General features: G+C 45.4%; 1 protein-coding gene across 1 annotated transcript in view; it reads right to left on the bottom strand.

The window, feature by feature from the left end:
* Positions 1 to 12953, bottom strand: part of rgs7a (regulator of G protein signaling 7a) — a gene marked incomplete at its 3' end in the record, with an annotated part of 70806 nt that overhangs the window by 33083 nt on the left and 24770 nt on the right. The window lies entirely within an intron of this gene.

Here is a 12953-nt window from a genome sequence, read left to right as displayed (position 1 = left end):
ACACACACACACGACGGTGACAGAAATATGCTGGGCGTGGTCTCTGGAGGCCTGGCAGGGGCAACGCGAGGACCAACCACGTCTCCAAGAACAGACAGAAGGGAGCCGAGCAAAGAGCAGAGCACGGCCCCCCGATACGTCAGCCAGCACGGCCGGATGCCAAGACTTCTCCCCAAAAACTCTTCTGGCATGAATACATACAGTGTAAAAATATCATACACACACGGACACGCAAACACACACAGAGTTCAACGGCCTGCCAACACATCGGAATGTGACACGCACACACGCACATGCACGCACATGCACGCATGCACGCACACACACCCGCATGCACGTGCGCGCGCACGTGCACGTGCGCACGCACGCACACACACACACACACACACACACACACACACACACACACACGCACGCACACACACACGCCAACAAAAACACTGACAGGCTGGCTTCTCAGTTGCTGGCTTGTTTCTGCTCCATAGCCCAGTAAGTGGAGCTGCTGGAGTTGGTTGGTGCTGTTGATCTGAAGAATGCCAGTGACTGTGCAACACAAGGAGGTGTGATGTTGTTCTCATGGATCAGGCTGTCCATTCCCTCTCCATCATAATGAGACATACACACAACTTCTCAGTGCAGCACTCATCTGGAATGGACAATCCTATTTGGATGCCACCAGTTTTAATTACCTACAAATGTGGATTTGGTGGCGGGTGAGAATTAATTGCTGTGGCCTGATTTGTGAGAAAGGGGAACAGTGCTGATTATGAAATAGCTGCAGTTTGATATGCAAATCTGTGATGTACTTGGGTTTTGGCAGTTCATAAGCTAGTTCCCTATAGCATAATGTCATATCGAAATCTTGCAGCTATATAGTCAAATAGCCTTGAGCAAAAATCCTCCCAGTTAGTGGTTTTGGACCCTAATTGACAGTGATGGAGCACAAGCTTATAGTTAATCTAGGAGAGGGCCAGACAGACCGAGAGCAGGAAAACAAGAGAAACACCTTAATTGATATCAAATTGAGACATCTCCATATTATTTCAGTCTGTGCTGTCTCAATCAGTCCCAGAGATGTATGAGTTGTCAATGAGAAACATTTCCTCTGTAATACACAGAATATATTATAGGATATCATATCACAAGTGATGGAATGAGAACAACCCAAATGACTAGGAAAAAATATGAAAACCTAAGACCTTAAAAGGAATCCTAAAACACTGTTGCAAAACAAGAGTACTACTTAAAATGCAGCTACAATGGATTTTCTCCCCATGATTTTTCCCCATTTTCTCCCTAATTATACTTGGCCAATTTATCCCCATGCTGCCCTATTGGCTGCCCCGGCCGCTGCTCCACCCTCTGCCGATCTGGGGAGAGCTGAGACTAGCACCATGCTTCTCCGACACATGCGCAGTTGCCAGCCGCTTCTTTTTCACCTGACAGGGGAGGAGCTTCACCGGTAGGACATAGCACGTGGGAGCATCACGCTATTCCCACCAGTTCCCTTCCACCCGACCAGGCGCCCCGACCGACCAGAGGAGGCGCTAGTGCAGCGACCAGCACATACCCGCAATCCGGCTTCCCACCCTCAGGCACAGCCAATCGTGCCTGTATGGCCGGCCGACCAAGCCGGAGGTAACGTGGATACGAACCTGCGATGCTAGAATGACAGCAGAATATTTTCAGGCGGTAAACAATCGTTTTTTAGTGTCAAGCCCTCTTGACCAAAGAGCAAGGGCTTCTTTCTAGACCAACCACACTGATGTTCAACAATCATCCTGGGAGCAATCCATCATAAAAGGGGCAGAGAAAACCATTTCTCGCTGACAGTATAGCCTCAAAGTGATGCAGCCAGAAGACATGTTTTGCGTGACGTCTTGAATCAGGGGCACGACCGCGATCACAACACTCCCCAAAGTTCAAACTAGCTGCCCTCTACACCCACCTTTGATTGAAAGCAAAAGCCGGCCTGTTCTGTAGGGGTCAAAGGTCACTCTTGGAAATAGGGACTTGCAACTGAAGTAAGAGCAGACGAGGCAGGTTGAAGGGAAAGTGGGTACACCCAAAAAATGTGAATTACAAGACTTCACATACATCACAAAATGCATTGAAGGTCACAGCATGATGGCATCTACGTGTTATCGGAGGGTGGATTCTTCTTCTGTACCTCTTGCAAACCTTTGGGGTACAGATCCAATTAAAAACCGTGCCAAACCTCAGTGCTGTAATACGGTTACCATAGAGAGCCGCAGGAATGAGTCCGGAAGTATACTTCCGGGTTCGTGAGAGGAAAAGTCTATGGGGATTTAACATTAGGGTTTTGCGTAAATGCATAAAATAAGGTCTGTGGTTAACAAACGTTTATGGGAACGCCAATCTGGGTTCATCATGATAATCTTCACAAACGTGAATCACTTTATGACGTTTGGAACGTAAATGCGTTTTTTTTAATGCGATTATTAGAAAACGCTTGTGAAGATTATCCTGCTGAACCCAAATTTGCGTTCCCATAAACTTTTGTGAACCACAGACCTTATTTTATGCATTTAAGTGAAATCCCCATTCTAAAACCCCATAGACTTTTCCACTGAAGAACCAAATGGCGGCGATTTCTGGATAAAGCCTACAAAAATACGTCATCCCCTGCGGTATTCATATGAATGGTAAATGGTAAATGGCCTGCATTTATATAGCGCTTTACAGTCAGTAGGTACATTCACCCATTCATACACCGATGGCGGCGGGCTACCACGCAGGGTGCTGGCACACCAACGGGAGCAATTTGGGGTTCAGTGTCTTGCCCAAGGACACTTCGACATGCAGACTGGAGGAACCGGGAATCGAACCGCCGACCTCTTTTATCCAAAGCAATTAGTGGACGACCCGCTCTACCCCCTGAGCTACAGCTGCCCCTCATATGATTTTGTTCTAAACAGTGTGTGGAAAAGCTGTTGCTACAGACTTTATAGGGGAGCGCCATTGCAGTATTCCTGCTAGCGTCCTGCTATCGAGAGACTGACAAGTGTTCATTTAGCTGCTCGTGAACATCTTCCTCCAACCCTATTCCCAATGGCAGCTGGCTCACTGTCGAGTTAAAGTAGCTGGCACTCGCCAGACAGAAGCAACAGACAACAGAGCAGCCATGATCAATACTTCACACACTCTCTCCCCACCCTCGCCGCCTACACATGGTAAAATGCCATCAGCGTGAATATTCTCAAGCTATTGAAGTTCGAATGCTCTCTGGGCTCATGGTGTGGCGAAGAGAGGAAAGTGGTTTGCCACAAGAGGACTTTGGATGTAGCTCTCTCTTTCTCTCTCGTCTCTCTCTCTCTCTCTCTCTCTCCCTCTCTGTCCCCCACCCACCAGATTTGTCTGCCTGCGTCTCTGCAGCCTCTTAACTAGATAAAGAGAGTGAGTGTGTTGGCCGCGCAGTGTGAATCATTGAATAATGATGGCACAGAGCTGGACCCCGTACATATGAGTAGTGACAACAAAAAGCTCTGAATATATCATATAGGCATACAGTGTGCATCAGCGCTCGCCCCGGGACCACTTCAAAGACGATCACCGAGGGCACGATCACCGAGGGCACTCGGTGATCGTCTTTCGTCTCCGGGCGCACTCAGAGTGCTCCGAAGCGCCAAGTGGAACAAAGGAACATTTGAAAACTAGCTTTGGAAAATCAATAAGGGCCTCTTAGTTTGTCTTTTTAGCCATCGTTAAGTTAAGTACGCCATATTTCTACTGAGTTTGGCTGGTCGTTAGTAAGAAAAGAGGGCCGAAGGAGGGATCGATGATTATAAATGTGGCCATCTTGAACAGGTTTCCTTAACAGCCACTTGTTTGAAGTGCAGTTTCAGCATTCAGTTATTTTGATCCGTTTGCTAACGGCGTCACACAGCCTCAGCTGCAAAAAGTTCAATTAACTCCATTAAGACAAGGAAATAAACTGCGTTCAAAGTTGGACCACCGAGTTTCGCAAGTTAGCCCAGACATTTTGTTTTGACCTTTTCGGCCACTCCAATGGCCCACTTCAAAAATGGCACTATATATATACAGCATGGACAATCCCAATCAAGATAGGTTGATGACAGCTATGTGTGATGGGGACAACTCCCCTACCCCCCCCCCCACACACACACACACACACACACACAGTAAAAAGACCAAACCAACATAATGGGGTGCCACTATATATTGATAGTATTCTGTTACATCACCGCACAGCCATCTTGGTCATTGTAATCAATTAACAGGTGATTACAATCAAGTGACACAAACAGCCAATGAGCTGTGTGTGGCGCCATGTTGGTTGGAAAATGCTTGCGACATCATGGGAATACTGTGAATAGTAGCTTGCTTAAAAACAAACAGCTCTCACGAAGAACGTAGCATTGGTCCGGGATATTTTGAGAGAGCTAGAGAATCCCATCCTGTGTGTAGGGGTTGAGTGAGGATAAGCTCCATGGGTTCGCCGAGGAAGACTAATAGACCGCCTGAGGCGAAATGGCGAGGAAATACTGTGACCTACAGTGACCATGAGAGAACATTGGGATATTGATTGCACACTGCACACAGGTTACATGCAATAGATTCCTCCCTCCACAAAGGATACTGCTCCTCTTCGATGGTGACCTAGATTCAGGTGTGGGGGAGAAATCTTGATGAACTCAAAACAAACAGCCTTAATGACGTCACTTCCTCACACCATCTTTAAATATCTCTTGAGAGATACTTATTCTGTTAAGTGTTTATTAGGAGACTAGTTTGAGTAGGCTATTGTCTTTCTATGCCCAACAAGGAGTACCCAGTTGTTATGATGCCTATTAGCAATATGTAATTCAGAAGGATGCAATTGTCCCATTGGTATCATGTTGAGATTAACACGGCACGGTGGCTCAGTGGTAAGCACTGTTGCCTCACAGCAAGAAGGTCCCGGGTTCGAACCCCGGTCTCTCCCAGGTCCTTTCTGTGTGGAGTTTGCATGTTCTCCCCGTGTTTGTGTGGGTTTTCTCCGGGTGCTCCGGTTTCCTCCCACCATCAAAGACATGTATGTTATGGTTAAGACTCCTGTCAGTTCCCCTGACCAAGGCACTGGTAAAAAGAACTGGAGTTGGTCCCCGGGCGCTGCACTGCGGCTGCCCACTGCTCCTAGTTCTAGGAAGGTTCCTAGTAGAGGATGGGTCAAATGCAGAGGATGAATTTCCTCATGGGGATAAATAAAGGATAACATAACATAACATAACCCCCCCCCCCCCATGTCTAAGAGAACACTATAGTCTTCCTTAGCATGTTCCATCAACTGCAGCTTCTCTTGTCATCCAATTGGAAGTTCATGAAGCTGCGTGCATATTCATAATATTCCCGTTTATTTCTGTCTGGAGTCTGTGTGCAGATCGAAAAACCTGTCTGACTGTGCTGCTGCTGAGGAAATGAAAACCTCTCCTCCTCTTCTGTTCTCCTCCTCCCCTCCTCCTCCTCCTCCTCTCACCTCTTTCTTCTCGCTCGCTCTCGCTCTCCTCGCCCGCTCTACTGTGATGGATGATTGTAAGTGTAACAGATGTACGATGGCGAGGATGGTATTATCTCCACAGTGTTATCTGAGGACGAATGTATCTACATGGTGGAACAGGCATTCCTCCCAACGCTGCGTCGCAACAAACATGCACCCACACACATGTATGCACGCACACACGCATGCACACACATGCACGCACAGCCACACACACGCACGCACACACATGCACGCACACACACACACACACACACACGCACACACACACGCATGCGAGCGCGCACACACGCACGCAGCACCGACAGCAACACTATGATACACACATTGCACACAATTCATGACATGCAATTCGCAGCAATAGTCAAGAGATGTGCTGTCAGGCAGAATTCACAGATGCGCGTGCGCACGCACACACACACACACACACACACACACACACACACACACACACACACACACACACATACACACACACACACACACCACACACACACAAATTATGAAAACTTTTGCCAGGCAAGACAGCTTTATTTGTGTATCATATTTCATACACTGTGACTGAGGCCATTCAAAGTGCTTTACAGAGTAATAAAAACACAGTAAAAGATGCATGCATTCATTGCATTGCATTAAAATAATCAAATCAAGTAAACACAGGAAACACAGGATCAAATGCCGTTACTTCTTGGTAGGTTTGTCAAAAGTATCGATAGAATAGAAAAGTAGCAATACTGAAAATTTGAATCGGATACAATACTCATTTGCAACAGGTATCGATAGTATGGAAAGTATCAATACAATTTTTTTTAAATGGATACAATACTCATTTGCAAAAGTTTTGATACCATCAGTGCTTTCTTTTAATGAAAAATCACTGATTTCTCCCTCCCTATCATTGGGTATCTGTTGCTTCAACAAGCTAAACGTGTTCTGATGGCTAGAGCAGGGCTAATCTGCTGTCTAAATTCAAAGTTTGATCAGGCCTAGATTATGGAGAAGTGTGCGTCTGTCCGTCCATCTGTCTAACTTTATTCTTATGCCTCTTGATGTGTCATCATCCCCCCCCTTCCCGTGGTATCGAAAATGGTATCGAGTATCGATATTTTCCTGGGTATCGGTATCGAAGTACAGATTCTAGTATCGTCTTGATAATGAGTAGTCACTCTCTCACACTGGTGACACTGTCAACCAGGATACAATGAAGTGTGGCCTTACCTCTCCAAAGATCAAATGCAGAAGCTTTCAGAGACTGAACTCCCTCAATTCTTGCTTTCAAAAGGAAAACAATTTATTAGACCTAAAGACATTGTGTATTAAAGAAAATGGCAACATCAAAGGATCACATGTGGGTGAATAAACTCATCCCACCCGGCCTGAATAGATCCTGTCATTTCTTAGCGTGCTAGCCCTAATAGATAACAGAGAGGTGGGTAGGGCTGAAAGATATTCACACAAAAATCTAATTTCATCCATTGTGGACGCCCCTCTCTCTTTAGCAATTAACTCTGCTATTTAGAAATTGCAGAAGTTCATATTGCAACTTCCTTCTCTCTCTCTCTCTCTCTCTCTCTCTCTCTCTCTCTCTCTCTCTCTCTCTCTCTCTCTCTCTCTCTCTCTCCTCTCTCTCTTTCTCTCTCTCTCTCTCTCTCTCTCTCTCTCTCTCCTCTCTCTCTTCATTGTTCAGCTCTAGCAGTGGGTTGTTCTCAGATCCAGACTTTGCCCTTGGCTGAGGCAGAGTCTATAGCAGCGATTGAGAGGCAACCTTTCACATTATTGTCTGTGCTCAGCAAGGCTGCACACACACAAAATCCAATATAAGTTTCAATCATACCACTTATGATTGGACCCACACGGTACAGTATGTCAGTCTGGAAGAAGAAAAGCGGATCTGTCCAATGTGTTGTTTTGATGTAGAAAATACGTTTCATTTTGTTTTTTTATTGCCCTTTTTACTGTGAACAGTGCATTACTATGTTTAGTAGGATAAATATAGATTTTTCTAAATATGGATGATGTGCAAAGACTGAGTTGGCTGTTTACTTGCAAATATTTGGATTGGCTGTTTACCTAGAGAAAGCTCGGGATATGTATGTTTTGTAAAATGGTGTCTTGTAATCCCATGCGAGATGGGCCAGAATTAGTCTCAACGCCAGACCCATGAGAGTTCTGATACACTACGTTACTGCATGCTGCAGATCTCTCTCTGGTTCTGATACACTACGTTACTGCATGCTGCAGATCTCTCTCTGGTTCTGATACACTACGTTACTGCATGCTGCAGATCTCTCTCTGGTTCTGATACACTACGTTACTGCATGCTGCAGATATCTCTCTGGTTCTGATACACTATGTTACTGCATGCTGCAGATCTCTCTCTGGGTCTGATACACTACGTTACTGCATGCTGCAGATCTCTCTCTGGTTCTGGGACGCTTCCCCTCAGCCAGCTGGGGTCGGAAGTGAACCGTTCACTTGGCCAGTGATTGGCCAGTGGTGGATTCAGTCTTCCCCAATCAGTAACCGACTTTGTGCAACCGTCACTAACAGTGACGACACGGGAGGCACAACCCATTTTTCGAACCGCTCTCTCATTGGTGCTACGACCTGTCACTCATTCAATTTCACCCCCTTAGACGCACCCTCAAACCCCAGCAGTGGCTGTGAAGTGGCACAGACTCATTTATGTAGTATGCGGAGCACAGCGATTCAAAGTAATATTTGAGTCTGGGGAGAGACTAGGCCAGAATTGGCAAGACACAGAAATAAAAAACAACAACTAACTAACGATACAATCTGAGGTTGGTAACTGGCTAAAAAGCATGAGGGTATACATGAAGCTAAGCCTATGCAAAAGTGCAGGAATTCGCCTCGGTGCAAACTTTTTGTTTTGACCTTTTCAACAACCGACACAAGGACTCCGAGGGCTCAACGTTTGCTGCACTAAAGCACCGTGAAATGCGATGTCAACACAAATGAATCACACATTCCCTCTAGACAGACTGATGCATTTGCATATGGAGCCCATCCAAAAACACAATGTTCTCCCTGCCCTACTTTGAGGGATAGGGGTGTGTAGGGCGCATTACAGGCAACGCACGCTGTTGATTTGTCTAAGAATCGCACTGCACTTCAAATGCAAACATTTTGATTGTCATGTGTCATATAGAGAGCCAAAGTGAAACCTCCCTTCCTGGTTTTCTCCCTGTACCAGCGTGTGAAAAATATGAATGGTTGTGAATGGAGAGATAACGTTACTTTTTTATCCCGTATGGATTGTGCCATGGGGTACACATGTTGAATTTTGTCAATTTAAAAGATAACTATATGCACGTCAAGAAAGTCGCAGTTTTGTTTTAGTTTTGTCAATCGACTACATCTCGTGTCGCCCATTATACAGTACGTCACACCATCAACAACAATGGACTGGCGGGAAAGACGTCACTTACGCGACTGGTTGTGCGTAGTCTTTCTGATTTATAACTTTAGTGTCACAGTTTTACCACAAACTGTGACTTTCTTGACATGCATATTAGTTATATCTTTTAAATTGCCAAAATTCCACAAGTGTACCCCGTGGCACAATTCAAACGGGATTCAAAAAAGTAACGTTATCTCTCCGTTCGCAACCATTCATATTTTTCACACGCTGGTACAGGGAGAAAACCAGGAAGTGACGCTTCACTTTGGCTCTCTACTGCTTTGCCTTACAGTAAATAATATTTCTCTTTATCCGTATAACAGAGTACATCAGTATCAGTACATCAGGACTGTCGGCATGCCCTCGCTCCAGACCATGTTAAACATTCACTTTCTAAAACCACGACTCAGAAATGTATATCAATTGTTTATTTTTTACCACACATTATTGAGCTATGCTACGCTAAGGCCTTAATGGCCTTCATTGTACAAGAGCACTTTGTATGGTGCACGGAAAGGCTTTTACATTTGCACACAGATTTCTCCATCCATCACACATGATCTGTAACTGAACATGTCCAGCAACGACAGCCAGCCTTTTGATGATGGAACAATGTAACCACTTCACACATAAATCAGTGTATTAATGTGAAATCATTCATACCTTATATAGGAAGTTAAAGGACCACAGGTACCTGGACATGTCACATTGCTACAGTGACTGACCGGTTATATAAGAGATCAACTCGAATAATATCCAGAAATATCCCAGATCGGTGCGTGCGTGTGCAACAGCGCCCCCCCACTTGGGGCATTCAAATAAAAAATGACTCTGCTGACAGAAGGGGGAAGTTATTGAACTCCTGCTGACAAGGTTGTTGAAGGGATGTCATGAATCTTAAGTCCCTGCCTGCCTTGCGCCGTTACCATACGTTTCCCAGTTACCACGGCAACATAGTCCGTGCCAAGACCACTATCACAAGGACATAGACATCATTCATAAGAGAGAGAGAGAGAGGGGTGTGTGTGTGTGTGTGTGTGTGTGTGAGAGAGAGAGAGAGAGAGAGAGAGAGAGAGAGAGAGAGACTAAGGCCTGCAAAGAAAGCTATACAGACATACTCAGCACACAGAATTTGCAGGGCTTTTTTTTTATTTGATCTAGGGGAAATAATAGACCCTTCTCACGGGGGCCATTTTGTGTCGAAAAGGCAGGGTAAACACAGGTGCAAGTAAAACACTAATGAGGGTTTCAAACTTCCATGATGGGAATTTGGAAACCCTCATTAGTGTTTTGCTTGCACCTGTGTTTATTCTGCTTTTCCGACACAAAATGCCCCCCGTGAAAAGGGTCTATTGGGTAATATCAATATTTATAAAGAGTAGACATCCAGTGATGATAGCCATTGTAGAACCTCCCCCCACCCAGTCCTGTGCTCATTGTGGATTATTATCACCGATGCCACCATTTTGTGCACATACAGCATACCGTAGAGCTATAAATCATAGATCCAGATGAAAAGTTCACAGGGTATACTTTGGTATAAATGAAGCTCAGCGGAAGTTCAGACAGAGAGACCGTAATCTTTTGCACATTTAATTGTAATGCACTAATACTCATTCCACTCTGCCCTGCACATTTCCCTCGCACGCTCTCGCATAACCTGTCACTTCAATTGGTGTCTGATTGACTCGTCAGCTGCTCACGTCAGCTGGTCACTTCTATCCAATGGCATAATAGCGACACACCTCCATGGTAGCCAATCATCGCACTGCTGTCTTTTTAAATACGTGTCTCTCTATTCATAGCTTTCAAGGGGCGTTACGTAAGTACAAGGAACGCCCATTCTGGCGGTCAAAACTCAAAACAACAATGGCGCTGAACACTGACCAGACGCAGCTCCAGCAAAAAGCGGTCTTTTTTCCACCAGTTTCCAGTCAGGAATATTTAGACCATCTATCAAGCGTTGAAAAAGAACGATATCTAAACAAACTGCACGTTTTGGGCACTTCAAACAAACCGAACTATCGTTAACGTTACTGTCCAACACATGGCAGTTCGGAGAAATTGTTTCACAACAAACTGCGTGAGAACGGGTGAGACAGAAGCAAACTATTTTTTGCAGATCTCAAAAGCAGGTAAACCACTGTGGGATTAGTGAGACTATTGCTAAAAGAGAAGATACTGTAGTGATGCCTGTGCTGTCGTCCGCTCAAACAGTACTTAGCAGTACTGTTTGACCGCCAGGTGGGCGTTCCCGGCAGCACGTAACGCCCCTTGAAAGCTATGAATAGGCGCTCTAGTCTGCTCAAACTGCATGCCACTGTCGACGTGCACCCCCTCCACCTCCCCCATGTCTCCGCCCGGTCTTGGCAGTTTCATCAGCTTCATCAGTCACAGGAGACTCATCATCAGCCATCACCACCCACCACCCGTGTCTAGACTCTACGTTTGATATATCTAGATGCTGCTGAGGTGCCCTGCCCTTCCATTACGAAATCTCCCTGCAAATCTCCCTGCAGAGCCTGAGCGCCAAACACTTTTATTGAGCATAATTAAATTGCATTACATCATCTGCATTTCATTATTATCATCCGTATAATAAACCATCGTTTGACTTGAAAGGATTCACCGTCTGAAATTCTCTTAGCCGTGACAAACAGACGCTCCCGCTACGGTTTTGCCTCGCTCACCCGTAGCGTCGCACAAACTCTTCTGATTCATAACACATCATTCAAAATGAGATTGCATCTGTCATTCTGTCTCTCTCATCTCTCTCCGTTTCTCTCGCTGTACCTGTAGCCGCGCATCTGTTCCCCTCTCTCTCTCATTCTCCCTTTCACACTTTCTCTATTCATTCGATCGCGGCCATTTCCCCAGAGGTAAGGTGACAGGGGCCGCCTCAGATGGCGAGCAGCCGACAGTCTGCTTCACAGCGGGGCAAGGTCACGGAACAGAAGGAGCGGATGCCTAGGTAGACTCATGCCTAGGTGACAACAACATGGCCCAGGGTGGAGCCAATTACTTCATTCAAACGGGGGTTATTGCCGCACGCTGTCTGGCAGCCTCGGCGAAGCCCTGATCGACCGTGTAACAACATCTGCGAGCGCGGGCGCTTGATGCCTCTTGTTATCGGTTGTATTCCACATCAATACAGAGATAATTATATCTCTCTCTCTATACACAACCCGGCTTCCATCAGTCAAGTGGAGCATCCGTTTCATGGAATGTCACTTCGCTGTCTCGCACTTTTGTTCCCGCGTGTCATTCGACTTTTTTTCTTTATTCTTCAGCATACGGCGTTTGAAATAACAACAGGAGGAAGCCGCTTCCAAAAAGTACAAAAGGCATTTTCAACGATGTCGTCTACAGCAGATTTTGTTTTTCTTTTCTTTATTTTTTTTTTGATGTTTCCAGCAAACTGAAATGATCTACACATTTTTCCAGCCCAGGATAATGCCTCAACCTCCCCTCTCACCTCACACACCCAATAGAGAGCCAAAGTGAACGTCACTTCCTGCTTCAGCACTGTGACCAGAGATTTTCATGCGTCATTTTTCCCCCCCATATATTTAGAATCAGGAGAGACCATAGAACAATTCACTTAGAACAAAACTAAAAAAAACAACACAATTTGTTTTACGTTTTGGTCCGTGTGAAATGTTGTGCGATTGTTGGGTTCTCCTGTTTCTAAATATATCTGAACTGTTTGGTTTGAACAAGTAAAACTATTTTTCTAAGCATTTTACGAAATGTCTATTGGAAAATAAATGGTGGATAAAAATCTCACTTTGCCTCTCTATATGATCAAATGTCTTCCATAATGTATCAGCTGGTATAATGTGAATCACCTTTCTGTAGCCTACTCTCTCCATCACTCCCTTTCTGCTGGCTGGAGGTTTGTGATAAGCAAATGCGTTGCTATAACACTCGTGTGCGCGGCAGCATGCACATTTGTCATTGGCGTACGGTTTGATAGGCAGGTGGCATTCTCACTACAGACTTTGTTGCATTTAG

This window comes from Poromitra crassiceps (genome assembly GCF_964638095.1).
Source record: "Poromitra crassiceps genome assembly, chromosome: 14".
NCBI classification, from domain to species: domain Eukaryota; kingdom Metazoa; phylum Chordata; class Actinopteri; order Beryciformes; family Melamphaidae; genus Poromitra; species Poromitra crassiceps.
Note: the sequence above shows the minus strand (reverse complement) of the source record. Positions and strands in the feature narration are given on the sequence as shown.